Source organism: Microcebus murinus, chromosome 15 (assembly GCF_040939455.1).
Source record: "Microcebus murinus isolate Inina chromosome 15, M.murinus_Inina_mat1.0, whole genome shotgun sequence".
NCBI lineage: Eukaryota > Metazoa > Chordata > Mammalia > Primates > Cheirogaleidae > Microcebus > Microcebus murinus.
Window position 1 is genome coordinate 74,266,198 of NC_134118.1, and position 15,110 is coordinate 74,281,307.

Here is a 15,110-nt window from a genome sequence, read left to right on the forward strand (position 1 = left end):
CCACATTTCTTGTAGGCTTTGCTCTTTTCTCTTATTTCTCTGCTCTATATCTGTGACTGACTTATTTAATCAAAAGGTGTTATCTTCAATCCCTGAGATTCTTTCTTCTGTTTGATCTACCCTGTTCTTGAGGATTTCCACTGTGTTTTGTAATTCCTTGAATAAATTCTTCATTTCCAGAAGTTCTGTTTGATATTTCTTTAATATATCAATTTCTTTAGTGAGTTTTTCTTCCAAGTCCTGGATTTTGTGTGTGTGTGTGGTTTCTTTGTGTTGGTTACCCATTTTCTCCTGCATATTATTGAGTTTTCTTATAATCCATGTTTGATATTCTTCTGTCATTTTAGTAGTCTGAATTTGGTGGATGTCCATTGCTAGAGAGCTGGGGTTCCCCTTTAGGGGTGTGCTTTCTATCTGATTCTTCATACTTCCAGAGTGCTTTCATTGATTCCTTCCCATCTGTATCAGCTGTTGCTTCTTACCTTTAGATTTTTGTTTGGATAATGACACACTCTGTTTAGTCTCTGAGCCAGTAGGTGATGTTTGTGGGTGAGATTCGACCACACCCTTTATGATGAGTTAGTAGATGCAGTAAGAGGATGTGCAGAATAACCTTCCTGTCAGTAGGTGGTGCTTGCTGGGAGGAGCAGGCTGCAGTGTTGTTTTTGGGTCTTATAACTAGCTCTTGCTCCCCTGGAGAGGCACTCTAGTGCCTCAGGAGGTAGGTGGGGCCCTGGGACTTCCAGGTGTGTCCTTATTCTCCATCTCAGTGGAGGGAGGTGGGGATGTGAGTCTGGGTAGAGCTGAGTTGGGTAAGCCTGCCCTCAAGCTCCATTAATGCTGTTAGCAGGGATCAAAGGTCTGCTCTCTGTTTCTGAGCAAAGCTGCCAGGGAGGGGCTGAAATGGCTCCACTCAGCCAAAAAGTCTGTGTGGGGGAGTTGCTGTCTGAGACCTGCAGTCTGGAGCAGGCCTCACTGCTTTCCACCCTCCCCTATTCTGCAGTTTCTTCCGGGCCTCTGCCAGCAGAAAGGACCTCAAGCCAGCAGATCTCCCCTGGCTGTGATGTGGGCCAGGAGGTTCCTTGCCCAGGATCACAGCCTGAGCTGGGTGCACGGCCTTCCCGTGGGAGGAGGGTTGCCCATCAAGCATGCTGTTCTGTCCCTGAAGGCACACACATCTCCGTAGGCTCATTCACAAATACCCCTTCTGTGCCTCCAAGCAATGCAACCCAGCCCTGGATATACGGGATCTGACCTGCAGGCCTATTCCTTGGGCCCTGGAGATCCATCCCTGACCATGCTAGGGAGAGGAGTGCTGGTCTCAAGTCACCCATGGGGTGCCCAAGCTGGATCAATGTCCTCTGTCTCAGGATTTGCCCCACTCTCCTGGAGTCACCAGGCAAGCGCCACCTGGGAGGGCTGGCAGGCAGGGAGCTCATAGTCTGAGTACCCTCAGTCCACTATACGGCCCCAAAAGGAAAGGTCCCATTCCCTCAGATGCCTCTGGGTGGTGGCTAAATTGTCTCTCTCGGCAGCCATGGGGAAGGGGGTGGAAGGGAAGAATTAAGCAATATGGTGCCTGCCCATCGGCTCAGGTCTGCAGCCAGGAAGTGCCCCCAGGGAGATGGGAGCCTGGTGCCTTGTCCACAAGAGGCTTACTGCTCACTGGTGGCGGCTGTCTCTGGGCTGGTGTTGGCAGGTCTCTCCAGAAGCTCAGGAGCCCACTAACCCTCCAAGATGCAAGGGAGGGGAAATTTAACTGTTCCACCTACCCTTGTCACAGGTCTCTGGGCCTCTCAGGGGGCCTTTCTCCTTCAAGTTCTCCTCTGCAACTTCATCCTGTGGAGTCTCATGTAGTTTCAGGCACCCTTCCTTCTGACCTTCATCCAGTCTATGTTTGTCTGCCTATTTATTTTTTTCACTTTCTTCTAAAATCTATCTTTCTTGCAGAGATACTCTGACTGGCAGTTTTTCTCATCTAGCATCTTAGTATTCATTTTAATTTTTCATATGTGTCCATCCCCCAGACGGTGCACACCACACCCATTAGGTGTGAATAGACCCATCTCCTCCTCCCCTTTCCCACCTGCCCAACACCTGATGAATGTTACTACTATATGTGTGCATAAATGTTGATCAGTTAATACCAATTTGATGGTGAGTACATGTGGTGCTTGTTTTTCCATTCTTGGGAAACTTCACTTAGTAGAATGAGCCCCAGTTTTACCTAGGATAGTTTTCATCTAAAATTTATCATTCTTTCTGAGATGATCTGGCAACTGATGTCTCTAGTTAGCCACCTTTCTAGAAATCCCCCACTTACCTATCTACCCAATTCTTAGCCAACCCCAAAATATAGTTCAAATTCTATTCCTTTTGGAAATCTACTATAACAATTTTTGAAATGATTTCTCCCTCCTATGGACTTGAACAAATTAGTGATTGAACACATCTGAATCTGTAGTTTGCACGTGACCTTTAATTATATACATCATAGGGTAGTTGTAAAAATTATACTTGATAGTTAACAAATTAATGCAATGCATTTAGCACAATTTGGAGCTTATAGTAAGTACTTGGGGTTAGTTGTTATTATGATTATTCTTTAATTTTCATCATTATTACCTTATTTTATGCCATTATTAAACTATGATATTTTATTTAATTTTACTATATTTATCCTTTGCCTTTCCAACAAATATTAGAAATATTTGAAAATGAAGAAAATATTATTATATCTAGTTTTCCCAAAATTCCCCAAACTCTTAACATTGTATTGAACACAGAGCGTATTGCCAATACATATGTAGGTGCTTGAAAGTGGGACATTAAATTTATTGACAAATACTATCTTTTTTACACTGTACGATTTCTGAACATGTTCAAGTAGTAAAATAAATGGGACCATTCTTATGAAAGGATTTATGGTACAAAGTAGTTGTTAAAACCTCTGTCAAGGCAATAAACTGCCATTCTGAGACATAAGTAGGTGGTCTTGGCCCCAAGATCTCATGTGAGCTGTAAATTCTAGGGAGAAGCTGATTTATAGCTGACCATCAATCTGTAGATGTATTTCCACATAAATTTCAGAAGTCATGTTGGTTCACAAATTTCCTCATCAAATGTAGTCCACAAGGTTCTAAAACCCTAAGTGAGCAGACATATCTAACAATGTAAATATTTGTGTTTTAGAAATATCATTCCAGAAGCAGTGTAGAGAAAATGAATTGTATGTGGAGAAATGAAAACAAAAAAAGCAGTGGAAGCTACTACAAAGGCCTGGATGAGATACATGAGTAATGAATCTGAAGCAATGGAAGTGAGGACCAAGATGTCCAAAATGTTTCCTCTCTTGTGCCATTCCAAATAGTACTTTTGCTACACTCAATTCCTCCTCCTCTACAAAGCATTTTGGTCTCTGGTATTCTGTGAATGAATTCTACCATGGTGGAAGTCACATGTTTCCTATCACAGATCTCATAACTTTTCTTAATAGCTTAGAAATAATTTGCCATCTTTAGATTTCATTGATGTCACTCAAAGCACAATTCGGCACCCTGAGAATCTCCATTTGATAACTTCTCATGTTACATTTTCATGCTAGATTTCCCTTTACTTTTCATTTATTATTTCCCAGAAGGCAAGACAAAATTAATAAACATATGAAGAAACATATTCTATTTTACTAGTAATCAAACAATTTGTGGTATCAGTATTTACTTGCTCAGCAAAGGATAATTATTTTCCAAATGAGAAAAACACTTCCAAAGCTGAAGGGAAGCTGATAAACTCATACTTGCTGAAGGTAATTGATACAAACATTTTAGAAAACAGGTCAGAAATAGCTATGGGGAACTCCCTCCCCCCTAAAAACGTTTTGCTCTTTAACCTTGTAATCCCACCTGTAGAAGTAATCAAATTACCTCCAGAAGTAATCAAAACGGAGGGAAAAAGGTCTATTTCACAGACTGTGCTCATTGAAATATTGTTTATAATAGGCAAAAACTAGGAGCAACTTTAATGATTGGTTGACTGACCTTTTTATGATATAGCACCTTGTGTTTTTCATTTCTTAGTAACTAATGCAACTCTAACTTAAGACTCCTGTGAAATTAAAGAAAATGGAATCAAAGCAAAGAAAAAATAAAACAAAAATAGATGTGAAGTTAGTGTACAAAATGCATGTCAACCTTATGGTAGTTGCTATTGCTGAAGATGAAACTCTATAATCGAAGATATAGTAATAGTAAGTGGTAGAACCCAGATACGTGCCTGTACAGCCTGCTCCACAGACTGATGCTTAGCCACTTTCCTTGAATGCCTCCCCATCGTGAACTCTCCAAACTGTTCAATTTTTAAAAACATTATAGCTCAATGAGAGCCTCGTGCCAGGCATAAGAAATTCTCATATACTGCTATGGACGTGCAAATTTTAAAACTTCTTTAGAGTGTAATATTTATAGAGAGCCACGTAATCCAAAAGGTGAACATCACTTCTAAAATGAGTATGACATTGAAGAATCATAGTTAATTATTTTAGGTGTGATAATGATAGAGTTGCTATAATTTTTAAAGAATCTTTATTTTGTAGAAATACATATTGGCATATGAATAACATGTGAGACTTACTTCAAAACAACTTGAGGCATGCAATGTGAAGATGAGGATTCACTTTACTAATTCTCCCCTCTTTTGTATCTATTTGATGTCTTTTATGACAAAATGTTAAAATCTCATCAGAGATGTAGATGAATATATGCGTGCAGAGCTGGGCCTTTCAGGGCCATGTGAAATAGCTTTGCACACATGAAAAGATGTGGACAGTAGAGTGATTACTAAAAGAAGAATTACAAAAAGAAATAAATGCCTAAGCAACATCATGAAAAGTGAAGACATATTATACGTAATGCATAATACCAAGTGGTACTATTTCTTAGAGTCTGGAAGTAAAATAGAAAAACAATATGACATGCACTAAACAATAAATAAATAAATAAATAACTTAGTTAGAAAACTTAGTAATTGCTAAAAATGTGAATTTTGCCCAAAATATTTATCCTTCACTTCATTTATATTCATAAAATGCCAAACAGAAGTCCCTTGTCAAGAGCTGGTTCATTGGGCAAATTTGATTGTCATGTTACCACAGAGGACATCATGAAAAACTGGTTCAGGATGCATGCTTGCCTTGGCATTAACTCTCAGAAAATCTTGAATCTACTCTAAATTGCTGGATTCATCCTCAAGAATGAATTTAAAGTGAGTGAAAACATCTTTCTCTCAAATGATTTCTTGGTTTTTGAACATGTGAACTCAGCTGAATTTTTTTTAGAAATCTAAACTCAAGAAAGCAGCTTCAGGAAGAGTATGAACTTTAAACCGCCTCTCTTGATAGGTATTAAAAACTTCATGCTCTATCCCTGTACAATTGAAACAGACCCCCCACCACCATATTACAGAGCCTCAGCTCACTATCATATGTCCATATTCCATTCAAAACCACTTAGAAAAATTAGCTATGTATAGAAAAATCATTTTTATGATTTCTTGATTCATGACCTTATAATTTTGACTCTTTGGGCCTCTGAATTAGAAATTTTTATGCTTTCTTGATTCATCAGCTTATAATTTTGACTCTTTGGGCCTCTGAATTAGCAACAACAACAAAAAAAAAATCTATCATCTCCACTCCATGAGTGCCTATGCCTTGAACATCTGAGCCACGGCCACATGGAGCTAGCCTACTGCCAAGTACCAAGGTCTGCTGACACCGCTTGCTTGCGTGGCCACCCTCCAGACCCAGCCCCGCAGCTCCACTCTCCCGTCTGCATCTCAGGTACTGGAGGCTCTGCCGCTGTGGGCTGGCCAACACCGCGGGGCCTGGAGTCCACACCTGGTGTCTCTCTGCACAAGTCAGTGCTCCAGACGACGGCTCTGCCACCACGGTGAGTTAGCCCACGCCCTGGTTCCTGGAATCCCTGTTGCTCGCTGTGTGCCCAAGCTCAGGCCCCAGCTCAGGCCCCAGCTCCATGGCCACTCTGCTGTTGCCTGCGTCAGACCTCAGTGCCACCGCCGTTCCACGTGCGTCCACACACCAGACTCGGCACCAAGAAAGACTGCCATGACTTGGCCATGACTTCCCAGCCGGAAGGAAAAAAGACCAAGAGAACTTCGACAGCATTTACCACTGAAACCCCCGATAAGCCCTCACCAGTGCTGTGGACACCCGTAATCTTACCTGCTAAGGACTCCTACAGTAGTCACTAAAGCTGACCTCAGCTGACGGAGCTTCAAGGAGACTTATCAGTGGACCTTCACCAAAATAAAAACCACTGCACATCTCGTAGCTGGAACCCTTGCACTCACCCATGGACAGAGGTCTTTCCCCACTGAGCAAGTCTGGAAAGTCTAGAAGAGGTGACTGCTCCAGGGAAATGTGCAAACATCAACATGAAGGAACACGAAAAATTAGGAAACACAACACCACCTAAGGAACACGACCCTTTTCCAGCAACCAACTTCTCAAACACAGAGATCTTCTGACTCAAGGAGGGAAGGGTGGGCAAGGGCAATATATATAACCTTAACATTTGTACCCCCATAATATGCTGGAAAAAGAAAACAATTGGGAATGAAAATATGTCAGTGTTTGCCAGCAGCTATGGCTAGGAGTAGGGGATTAACTACAAGTGGGCACAAGGAAAATGTGAGGGATGATAGAAATATTCTATATCTTCGTTATGGTGGTGGTTACACAACTGTATGCATTTATCAAAATTTATAAAATTGCAGACCAAAAAAGGTGAGCTTCACTGTTGTAAATTATAACTCAATAAACTTGACTTGAAAAAGAAAAAATAGAGATCAATGAATTTCCTGAGAAATAATTCAAAAACAACTGTTTTAAAGAAGCTCAATGAGCTATAAGAGAACACAGAGAGATAATTCAACAATATCAGAACTATAATACACAAACAAAATTAGCTTAAGACATTAAAATTGAGAAACGGAAATTTTAGAAAGACATTAAAATTATAAAAAGAACCGAGCAGAAATTCTTTCCGCACGGTGGGTGGGGGGCTCACTTCCATCCCCAGCTGGCACAGCAGCCTCAGTTGGTGACCCTCTGGCTCCCAGGTGTTTGGGACACCTGCCTACTGACAGGGCAGGTGGGGGGGTCCCCATTTCTGGGTCAGGCAGCGAGTGAGAGCCCATGCCCGTGGGGAGGGTGTGGAGGAGCACGGCAGAGCAGGGGGTCTGCAAGTGCACCCCTCCCCTGAAGAACCTCCCTATCAGAGTTTGCTGCCCCTGGGGAACTCGTTTTGCATAAGAACTGGTTTCCATGGCAACCAAATGCCCATGGGTGCCTCAGGCTGGATCAGAGCAGCTGTCCCAGCACTGCTCACTTTAATAGGGAGTTCGGCTGGATCCAAGAGTTCCTTCAGCTGCCACTATTCCCTTGGTCGGGCATTCCCGGGTGGGGTTTTCTGGGGATATAGAGCAGACTCTGGTTGAGTGGGGCCACTTCAGCCCCTCCCTGGCAGCTTAGCCCAGAGGCGGGGAATGGACCTTTTAGCCCTGCCTACTCCTTAGCAGCATCTGGGCAGCTGGAGGGCAGGCTCGCCCAGCCTCCCCCTGCCCAGCCTCACTGCCCCACGACCCCTTGCTGTGGTGATGAAGAAAGGGCTCACCTGGAACTTCCCCAGCCCCACCCACCACCAGGGCCATGACAGGGCTTCTCCAGAGGAACTAGAGCTGGTTGCAGGATCCAAAAACAACATCGCAGCTTGTTCCCTCCAGCAAACACCACCTACTGACAGGGAGGTCAACTTGCACGCCCGTGACAGCATTTACTGACTCAGTCATACAGGGTGTGGCTGATTCTCACCCACAAGCACCAACTACTAACTCAGAGATTAAACTGGGTGTGTCACTATCTAAACAAAAGAAAATCCAAAAGAAAGAAGCAACATCTGTTCCAGATGAGATGGAACCAGCAAAAGAACTCTGGGAGAATGAAGATTCAGAGCAAAAGGTCACCCCCAAAAGGGAACACCAGCTCCCTTGCAATGTGTACCAACCAGAGGAGAGAGGGCCACGTGAAGCTAGAGGCAGACATCAGAATGCTACAACTATAAGGAATGCCAAGGTTTGCGAGAACCCACCACACGCTAGGAAGAGCAAGAAGGGATTCTCTCTAAAGGCTTTAAAGAAAGCATGGCTATGATGACATCTTGATTTCAGACCTCTGTTCTCTGGAACCACGAGAGAATACATTTCTGTTGTTTTAAGTGCTCAGTAGTGGTGATTTATTATGGCAGGCCTAGACTATTGATACCCCAACTCCTCCTGACTCCCCCCACCACATCAATCTCTCTTAAATATTTACTCTGTCCATTGACCTCTCAATGTACAAACTTGCTCTTCAAGAGCAGTGACTTGTGTCCATCATCTTTTTAAATTCATTACAGTTCCTAGAACAGAGTAAGAACTCAGTAAATGATTAGAGAAAGAATCTGGCACCTTTAATTCCATCCTCAGGCAATGCTAAACCAAGTCTTTAAAAAGGTGACACTGAGCTGTGAACTTTGCTCATTCATCTTGCTCCCTGAAGAGAATTCCTCCTGCTCTTGCACCTGAAAAATCCAAAGTCTGGTTTCTCTGGCCATCAATTTTACCTTCCATTCTCAGCTTCTAATTGACTGGTAAGCTCTTCCCAACTTAACCCTTGCCTGTCCCTATTCCACCACCTTGGATATATATATCCTGTCTTGCATCATCTAATCACCCCCACCCCGCCCCAGGGCCCTGCATTCCGTTAGCCTGCCCTGATGGGCCACCCCCCTGCCTCTCTCCCTGGCCTGAAACATCACCCAGCTTATAATCAATCAGCTCCCCCAACCATCTCACCAGCCAACTCCAGGGCCACCACATAGAAAATTCAGCAATCTAGGCTGGGCGCAGTGGCTCATACCTGTAATCCTAGCACTCTGGGAGGCCGAAGAGGGTGGATCGCTCAAACTCAGGAGTTCGAGACCAGCCTGAGCAAGAGCAAAACCCCAACTCTACTAAAAATAGAAAGAAATTAATTGGCCAGCTAAAGATATATAGAGAAAAAATTAGCCAGGCATGGTGGCGCATGCCTGTAGTCCCAGCTACTCGGGAGGCTGAGGCAGGAGGATCACTTGGCTCAGGAGTTTGAGGTTGCTATGAGCTAGGCTGACACCACAGCACTCTAGCCTGGGTGACAGAATAAGACTCTGTCTCAAAAAAAAAAAAAAAGAAAGAAAGAAAAGAAAATTCAGCAATCTATTGAATCTTGTGATTGGGTGGCCTTAAATCTATTCAGTTTAGGTTCCTTAAATTGTGTTACTACTCATTGGAAAAGAAAATACTCAATTATTTCGCATTTTTAAATATGCCTATGTGTAATAAATACTATGAATTTATCAACGTGCTTGCAAAAACCTTCAGTGCTTTCTTTGGTTCAGAACTCTAAAATCCTATCAGGAAATAGGTTCCTACTACCAAAGAGAAGAGGGTGAATTTTGTGTTAAGTATCTAAGGGAACCATACTAGTTAGAGCAAAAAAAAAAAAAAAAAAGCCTGAAGTCTCCAGTAACATCAATATTTCTAGTTACATTTCATAATTAATCTTGATCTGCACATCACTAAGATGTATTTAGATCTTCCTGAGTTTACAAAAAGGTTCAGAGGTAACTCCTTTTAGAATAGACAATCTCAAAAAGATCCTTAATTGTGTGTGTGAATTAACTAAGGACACAATTTGCCTTACAAGTTGCCAAATAGGTTCTCTAAACAAAAACATTCGGAGGCTGAGTCCTTGAGGTTTGCTAAGATCATTGTTGCTACTCATAAAAGGAACTAACATTTACTGAGTATTTTTAAAATGTGCTGACCACTGTACTGATGAGATTAGTGTACATTATCTCCTTTAATCCTGCCAATGGGCCTCTGAGAAAACGAATGCACAGAAAGGTAACTTGTCCAAATCCACCCGACTGGTAAGTCATCAAGCGGGATTTAATGTCTACTTTTTCTTTTTCTTTTTTCGTTTTTTTTTTTTTTTTTTTTTTGAGACAGAGTCTCACTCTGTTGCCTGGGCTAGAGTGCTGTGGTGTCAGCCTAGCTCACAGCAACCTCAAACTCCTGGGCTTAAGTGATCCTCCTGCCTCAGCCTCCCGAGTAGCTGGGACTACAGGCATGCAACACCATGCCTGGCTGATTTTTTCTATTTTTGGTAGAGACCAGGTCTCACTCTTGCTCAGGCTAGTCTTGAACTCCTAAGCTGAAATGATTCGCCTGCCTCGGCCTCCCAGAGTGCTAGGATTACAGGCGTGAGCCACTTCACCCCGCCTAATGTCTACTTTTTTTTATCTCTGATTTTATTTGGCTCTTCTCTCTTTTTTCATAGTCAGGCAAAAGGTGTGTCTATTTTATTATCTTTTAAAAAAATCTAACTTATTGTTTCATTGACCCTTTGTAATTTTTTTTTTTGCTTCAATTTCATTTATTTCTCCTCTGATACTTTTTATTTCTTTTCTTCTACTAATTTTGGATTTGGTTTCTCTTGTATTTCCAGTTCTTTGAGATGCATCAGTAGATTATTTAAAGCTTTTCTACTTTTTGTTATATTCCCATATTACTATAAACTTTCCTCTTATTACTGCTTACAAAAACCTTCAGTTCTTTCTTTGGTTCAACTCTAAAATCCTATCAGGAAATAGGTTCCTACTACCAAAGAGAAGAGGGTGAATTATCCCATAGTGTTAAGTATCCCACAGTGTTTTGTTATGTTGTGTTTTCATTTTCATTTGTTTTGAGAAATTTTTTAATTTCCCTCTTTATCTCTTCATTGAGCCTCTGATCATTCAGGAGTATATTGTTTAATTTCCATGAGTTTGAATAATTTCCAATATTCCTATTCTTACTGATTTCTAGTTTTATTCTATTGTGGACAGAGAAAATGTCTGGTGTGATTTCAGTTTTTTTTGAGTTTTTAGAAACTTGTTTTGTGGCCCAGCATATAGTCTATGCTTGAGAACGATCCATGAGCTGTGGAGAACATTCTGCAGCTATTGGATGAAACCTTCTATAAATATCTACTAGGTCCATTTGGTCTATAGTGCAGATTAAGTCCGATGTGTCTTTTGTTAATTTTCTGTCTGGATGATCTGTCCAATCTTGCAAGTGGACTGTTGAGCTCTCCAGTGATTATTGTTTTGGGGTCTATCATTCTCTGTAGCTCTGATAATATTTGCTTTATACACCTGGGTGTTCCAGTGTCAGGTGCATAAATATCCAGAGTTATGCATTTAGAGTATGCATGACATACACAATATTTATATAAATTGAGAATTTTTTTATGATTTCTTGAACTGCATTCAAACTTAAAACATCCTTCCCACTCTATGATGAGGTTTACATGTATTTTCTTGTGGTTTTTCTTTAATGGCATATTACTTATTTTCCACAACCTCTCCTAGGTGTTTATGCTTCCGGGAAATGGCTTCTATGTTGATAGCTCAGCTCCTAGACCTTACCTGAGAGTGTCCTACTCTTCAGCATCTCCAGAGTAACTTAGTGCATATGTTTACTTTGTGAATTAGAACATTACTTAATGTCTTTTTAGGTTTCTAGACACCAGATATTAGTGGACCAGTCAGGAACCACCATTAAAAGACCCATTGTACTTTGTTGTTAGACTTCTGTAAACAAATGAGACTGAGACGGAGTTAAAGTTTTTTGTCTTTGTGAATAATTTCTCAGAACCTGCTGAACAGTGCGGAGAAATTACCCACGTTAGGAGGAAAATCTCTTTCCTTCCTTCACTGAATTACCATGAGCTAAGAGTGCGAATTCATGACAGCCATCAGTCTCCTTCTTGAAGAAAAAAAGTATCAGCAGGGTCAAGTAGAATAATATTCTTAAATTAATCATGATCCAGCTCTAACCAAAATAACAAGGAAGCAAAGAAACAATGTCCTAAGGACTGTGTATCTGGGAATCCAAACAGAAGAGCTATAGCTCGAACAGGGCTATTAAACGTGAGGAGAGTTCATACTCATTCTTGCAGTTGGCTATTTTTGGTGTGTTCCTTATTTACTTGCTGTGTCATGCCATTAAATGTGCTTTTCATAAGTTTCCTCCGCTTTTATGTAAATAGAGTTGGGCAATTGAAACTATAGAGAATGTATATGCAGGTGAGAGATTATATAAAAATATAAAATAATTTATAAATAAAATAAAAAATGATAATCTTGAGATCTATAACAACAAAGGGAAAATCCTGGAAGTCTGATGTACCTCTACGTACATATCTTAGTAGGCATTGAAGGCATCCTGCCCAGATAAAGCTGATGTTAAACTTGATTTTTCACTGCCTTATCTCAAGTGGATACTTTAGATTTTTAAAGTTATGACAGACTTTTCCAAAATAGCATCCTAATTTAAGTAATTCTTATCTCTTTTTCTCTTTTAGGCCTTCAAGATATTAGCCCAAATTATAAAAGAATCTTTATGAAAAAAATCAAACTAATCATACTGCTGATCGATTAAATAAATTATTTCCATGTTTTAGCAGGAAGAAATGGTCATTGGAGTTAGACTTACAGACTGGATTTCCTCAAACATGTCCTATCTGTAGTGGTTCAACTAGACAACTGTTAAAGCGCCTTTAAATCTGTGAGATTGCCATGATGTATTTATAAATATATTATTAATTTTGATTAATGTTCAGCCTGCAAAAAATCATTTTTATCTTGGATTTTCTTGTAAAGAACTCTGTAGTTGCTTTATAAATTTCCCACAAATGTTGTTTGAAACTAATATTTTATACTAAATTACTTTGAAAACTTAAGGAAGTAATTAAGTTCAAAGTGGTATATAATGGGTACTTTTTTATTTTCAGAAAAATTTAATGAGAGCAAAAATTGTTATAATTTCACCATTATAAATGATTTTCATTAAGAGTACCATAGGCATTATGTCATGCCATGGAAATCCCTTTAAAATAAAATTCTGAAGCTAAACATACCTAAAGGCATCAAACCTATTAATTCTAAGTAGGAAGGAAAGATTATGGATTTGGGAAAATTTGCTACCTTATATTCTCATAATACTACAAAATTTAAAAAAAAACACAGTCTTGTCAGTTATGTAATTTAAATCCACAACAACCTTTGGAGTATTACGATACCCAGCCAAAAAAAAGTAAAAAAAAAATTTTTTTTTACTCTTACGATATACTTTTTGAATGATTTTCTTTCTTTTTAGAATCCTGTTTTTCCCATCTGATTACTAAAATAATATATGCACATTTTAAATTTTTCAACCAATCCAGAAAGTATGAGGAATAAAGTAAAAGCCGCTCACCATCTTAACCCCCAGCGAGCACTGCTGTCCGCATGGGTCGTTCTTCCCTTGTGACGATTTGCGGTGCACACAGACGGACATCTGAAAGAGGACCATCTCACTGCGAGTGTATCAGACACACCCTGTATTCCTTTTCTATCAGCGGTTAACAAATTACCACAGTGTTCCAAGATTCAGTAATTGCAAAGTTACGAGTTCTTGTGAGGAATTAGGAAGTTTATGTCATTGTTATTTTGGCCACCCCTTGTTTATACAAACATCTCCATCGTAGTTTTATTATTTCCCTGCACGGCTGGATGAGATGCTACATCCTCCAACAGCTGAAGGTCTCGAGCAAGGGTCTCGACCTCACAGGTCAAAACGCCTGGCTCCAGGCCCCAATCCCTATCTAAGGCAGCTGGTGGCAGTTATTTGGGAGAGATGGAAGAGACGCAGGCCTGGAGCTGAGGAACCTGACACTTCTGCGAACAGTGAGAAGCGGGAAGTGTAAGTCAAGAGACTTACAGAAGTAAAATAAGCCTTTCACTTATTTTATTCAGTAGTTTTCAATAATAACCAAAATTGCCTGGCCTAGCGATATAGAAATGAGTGCCTTGCTTTGCTTTTTTGTTTCCTTAAAGTCTCTATCACAGACTAGTTGATTTAGAAGTTGATTTATAATCTCCAGCTTTCAAGCAGGGGATTACCCCTAACCACAATCTATAGGAATCTGTTTTTCAGAGAAAACACAGAGAAAGAACACACGGATAATTAGCTGCCCGTGACTACTCAATACTCATTTCTGTCCAGTGACATTGCCTTTCCCTCAGTAGAAAACGTTAAAGTATTGGAGAACTGGACCTTCATGCGTTGCTACTGCCACTGTGAATTTTTCCAACCTTTTGGAAATGTTTTTTGGCAGTGTGCGTCAAGAAACACCAAAATGTTTATATCCTTTAACACAATGTGTTAGACTATGATTGGCTCACTCAGCATGAACTCTAATTTCCTTCTTGTGTCTTCGAGCACTGTAAAAGCTGAATACTACATTTGCAGATGCCTCTGCAGCTACAAGTCCAGACATGATTTAGGTTCTGTCACTCAGACTCCTGGATTCAGAACTGAGTTCTCAGGGCAGCAAGGCACCCATTTTGCTGGCGAGGATCATAGCTAAGGCAGCGTGATTTTTACTGCAAGCAGCTGCTTGCTTTGGTGGCTTTCCGACTCTGGCAGAAGTAGTGAAATGCTGGGGCTAGAAATACTTCCTGGAAGCTCCATCTAATTTTTCGGCCATTCCAGCAATTCTGGAAACTACAGAATACATGATAATACTTTTTTTTAACCAGCTAGAGTAGTTTTCATTATCTGCACTGAATGGCAATCAGGGAGGTGAGGTGTGTGAGGGGGTGAGGGGTCTCCACGACCACCCTCAGGCTGGACGAGCCGCTCAGTGGACTCATGAAATTGTGCATGGAGCAAAGTCTGGAGGAGACCAGACACAGGTTTCCGAGAGTCCCCTCTAGTGCAGTCACACGTGTGCTTCATTCCTCCAGCCATGGCGCAGGACAACACATGCAACGTGTTGTCAGCCAGAGCTGGCCTGAGCCTGGTTTTCCAGGGTGTTTATTGGGGGCCCATCAGGGACGCATGGAGTGCCTGCATGACTCACCTCACTTACTGAAGCTCCAGCCCGGGGAGGGAAAGCAGGTGTTTGCCGTAAATCAGGTTGCCAGTGT

At 41.0% G+C, this 15,110-nt stretch overlaps 1 protein-coding gene across 1 annotated transcript in view; it reads left to right on the forward strand.

Moving 5' to 3' along the window:
- The first annotated feature begins 8,601 nt into the window (after positions 1-8,601).
- Positions 8,602-15,110, forward strand: part of LOC105874630 (kynurenine/alpha-aminoadipate aminotransferase, mitochondrial-like) — a 40,236-nt gene continuing 33,727 nt past the window's right edge. The window contains exon 1 of the mRNA XM_012770657.3: positions 8,602-8,705. The gene's annotated coding sequence lies outside the window, so the exon portion shown is untranslated. The remainder of the gene's footprint in view (positions 8,706-15,110) is intronic.